Source organism: Oxyura jamaicensis, chromosome 9 (assembly GCF_011077185.1).
Source record: "Oxyura jamaicensis isolate SHBP4307 breed ruddy duck chromosome 9, BPBGC_Ojam_1.0, whole genome shotgun sequence".
NCBI lineage: Eukaryota > Metazoa > Chordata > Aves > Anseriformes > Anatidae > Oxyura > Oxyura jamaicensis.
The window spans coordinates 5,475,799-5,479,939 of record NC_048901.1 but is presented as its reverse complement, the minus strand read 5'-3'; the positions used below and the strand labels follow the sequence as shown (position 1 = coordinate 5,479,939).

The 4,141-nt window shown below is 34.9% G+C and overlaps 1 long non-coding RNA gene across 3 annotated transcripts in view; it reads right to left on the bottom strand.

Annotated features, from left to right (window-relative positions):
• The window catches only part of LOC118171745, a 47,365-nt gene extending 44,037 nt beyond the window's left edge, over positions 1 to 3,328 (bottom strand). For all 3 annotated transcript variants that reach the window (XR_004753360.1, XR_004753359.1, XR_004753361.1), the window contains exon 1: positions 3,202 to 3,328. This is a non-coding gene — a long non-coding RNA (uncharacterized LOC118171745). The remainder of the gene's footprint in view (positions 1 to 3,201) is intronic.
• Positions 3,329 to 4,141: the final 813 nt, after the last annotated feature.

Genomic DNA, 4,141 nt, shown 5'->3' with positions numbered 1-4,141 from the left:
AAAAAAAAAAAAAAAAAAAAAAAAAAAAAAAAAAAAAGACTTCCACCAAACAGTTTCTAACAAATCAGCTATTTGATTTACATTAGTCATTATAAAAAATTCTTTTTGCATTGCTTTATGTTTGACTTCTGAGAGTGAAAAATTAATAAGCACTTGACTACAGATCCTCAAAGTATTGTTTTAAAGTGATCGGGCATAGCTGACGTTGCTTAACTAACAGCACAACAAATGCTCAGAATACTCATTTATAGAAAAGATGCACTACAGATGGCAACCAGTACCTTCCCAAATTCCCCCAGACTGCTTCTCCACTATGCTCCCACTCTGATCTGGAGGAAGTACAGTATATGAAAGAAAAAAAATTGTTCAGGCACTGCTTAGCTTGTAAAGTATTCTCTCTATATACTTACCAAAAACAAGCAAAAAAAAAAAAAAAAAAAAAAAGGCCATGTTAAAGTGAAGTAGTTTTTTTGATGAAAGAGATGCAGAATATATAAAGTTCACCTCCCCTTACATAAGACAAATGCTATTTCTGTCACTGTTAAGCTAAGGAGATAAGGTAGCAACAGCCCAAACACAGGAGAACCAAAACAGCTCAGGAATATTCTGTTTTCTTGTTTTAAAATTGATTTTTTTAAAAATCTCAAATATCATTCCTTTTTGAAATAAGAAAATAAGAAAATTCCTTTATTGAATTTATAGCAAAGTTTCAAAATACTAAGCCATCTATTTCAACATTTTCCTCTGCATTTCCACTTTTTTCCTCACTTTGTACAATTTCTAAATTTGAAGTAAAAAGTCAGCTGAAATCAATTTTTTAATAACAATCCCAAGCAAGTTTGCATTGTTTCTTTTCCTCGCATCTTCATATATTTTTTTACAATTTTTCTATCATAACTAAATTTTGACAAGCGTCAATATCTTTTTGACAAGCTGGTGTCTTTAAAAAGAGAAAATAGCAGAAAATATCCCCCTAGAACTCATCAAGCACGCTTTGGGTAAATATATATATATATATATATATATATACACATATATATATACACACACACACACAGTTTATTTAAAATGATTTTATCCAGCAACCTTGGCTATGCTTATCAGAAAAGACACTTTACAATACTTAAATGATTTATATGCAATACTCCTAGATTTGAAGGACCATATAATCTGCAAATACAGGGAGAAAGATCTTCCTAATACCAGTGTGTATTCAAGAACATAATTAACTTCCAAAAAAATCCCCAAAATCTCTCTTTAGTTATTACTTCATATCACCCTCATTCCTTTACTGCCAAAGCTAAATATGTCATACATATTTTTGAATTTGGTTTCTGAAATCCTATTATCTGTGCTGTAAGAGGTCTGAAAAAGCCGTCTATGTCTATGCCATCTTTCTCATCTATAAATGATTTATCCATTTAAATAAATAAATAAATGCAGGCATGCAGATTGGTAATGCCATAAGCACTGCCATAAGCACTTATTTTAGGATAGGATGCAGACATGCCTTCATAAGAATTGCACTCCTTAAAGACAAAATATAGAGCATGAACCTATCGCTAAAATATTAATTTTCTTAAATAGTAAAAGCACTAAAATGTCATTCTTTTTTTTGTTCATTTTCATATGCTACTGTTAATTACAATGGAACTTGGGTTACATATTGTTTTCCATTGGTTATGACCAGTCTGGGAATTCCCAAGGACTGCCTGAATAAAAATATTCAATTCAATATTCAGGTTATATTCAGCAGAGTGTAGAGCACATCTACACATAACTCTTATTTCTTTCTGAACTATCATAACCACAATAGAAGGAACAGTGGGAGCACAGCATTCATACACTAATAAATAGAAATCGAAGTGGGAACTGCTGAAATGAAATCAGGAATTAAGAGCCACTTGTTGTTATTCCCTGCACTCTATAGCATGACACAATTACATAATAGGCATAGTTAATTTCAGACGTCCCAGGTATAAGGTGACTATCAAATCATGTTCACACCAAGTACTAAATTATACTATGAGACGCCTCAATACTTTCAATGGCACTATTAGTTGAATAAATGCTGCATAATGCAAGCATTATTATTCAAACCTGGCCACAATTTCTAAAATGAAATGTCATCACTTCAGGTACTTACCTGAAATAGCAAAAGCTGCTATGGTTAGCTGTTAGCATTACCAATGCAAATGTAGAATGTATACATACAACTTCATTAAAAAAAAAAAAAAAAAAAAAAAAAAAAAAAAGGTGCAGTATGAATCTTTTGTTTATTTATTCTAAACCGTGTTTAAAATTCTAACTCAAAAGCCCACCTCCAAATACTTAGGGAAAGCCATTTAGAGCTACCCTTGGGACAAATAGTTTGGAAAGTGGAGATCCACATCTGGAGTTTGAACTTTTTTTTAGTAAAGTTAATAAGAGTATTGTCACAAATTTCAAGGACAGAAGAATCAACTCTTTATAATGCATTGTCACACAAGCATTAAGGGAGGATTGCATTCTTCAGGACTGAAACTTTAGCTGCAGCAGCATGCTGCTCATGTCTGAGCTTTGAGATTGCTTTGTTACTCCTCCCCTGAGAATTCGATGGATTTGGTTCAAGCACCATTGAATGTGATGCTGTATTAATTGCCCTGGAGGGTAGCAAGGCCTTTGAACTGTGGCTGTGAGTGATATTTTGCTATAAGACATGTGTCAGCACTTGGCTGGTTAACTCTAGGGCTGGGTTGTACAGCATGCTGAGACCAAGTATCTGGAAAACTACTTTGCATCCTAATCTTACATCTGTTTTCTATCACACTGTGAGATTGACTGGCCATTCTATCAGAGAAGCATCATTCTGGAATAGACAGCCTAAGTAAAAATATTGTACTGTCAAAGAATATTAAGGATGTGCCATCATCTCTTATAGTTCATAACACCAGCTGGCAGATGGAGACACCAAAGTATTATAATGGCTGATGCTTTGCCCTTTCCTCCGTAGAGGACTAGTCTGTGCCCGACTTGGTGTACAGTAAACTAAAGCTAAAACAGTCCCACAGTCCCACTAGTCTCTGCTTGTGGGTATAAATTTTCTTTAGGTATAACCGCAATCAGAATTCCTATCACACAATCATCTAGCACACAGCCCATTACCGTCAGTATTAGAATAGCACCAAGAGGTCACAGAGCTTTAGAGGTCACAGCACTCACCTGAACATTACAGACTCCATTCCAGTTCTGTCCTCCCGGAAGAGCTTCACTCCATATCTCCTTTTCCTTTGGAGATGAGCAAACCAGGTTATGATGCGGTGTTCTGTCCCCACAATCCTTTCTAAAGTCATGCCACTTTGCATTGTAAAGTCAAGAAAAAGAGAGCAGGAAAGTGAGTGTTGCTTCTGCACCTGAGTGCACATGGGCACTCACCTAGTCTTGTAAAAAAAAAAAAAAAAAAAATGATTTCTGATTCTTAGTCTGAAAACAGTTTCTACTTTACATATAGCAGGTGAAATACCTACTAGTTACATCTAACTCATGCTCTTACAATATCTTTGTATGGAAAAGATCACCATCACCATCTTTTGTATGGTTCCCAATTCCGGAGTATTTGTTGTGTGTTGCAAGCACAAGCTCCCTAGAGGACAGTTGGAGAAATGCTTAGAATGGAAACAAAATCCTGATCTGCCTGAAGTACAGGTTTCCAAGATGCTAACCTCTGGCAAGAGCAAGGCAGCCATAGTCATACACAGAAGCAGAAACTGTACGAGCCTGAAGTATTTCAGTGAATGGAATCATTGGAGGCATGCATGGAGAATAGGAAGAATTAAACTTACTAGTGGGACTTAAGATTTAGATGTCAAGTTCTACTTTCAGTGCCTAGAACGTTTTTCCTTTTTTTTCTTTTTTTTTCTTTTCTCCTTCCTTTTTTTCTTTCTTTCTCCTTTTGCCTTCTTTTCTGTCTCTTCCATTTGTTTTCTGATTTACTCTTAATAGAATTCTCTGACAGCAGGGAACTGAATTTGCCATTGTTATTTAAAAACAAAACAAAACCAAAACAAAATCCTTCCTCCCTTTCCAAAAGGACATGAACTACACCTTCCCCATTTATCCCTGCTAATAGTAATGTTTGGTAGTAATAATTAATCTTTTTAGT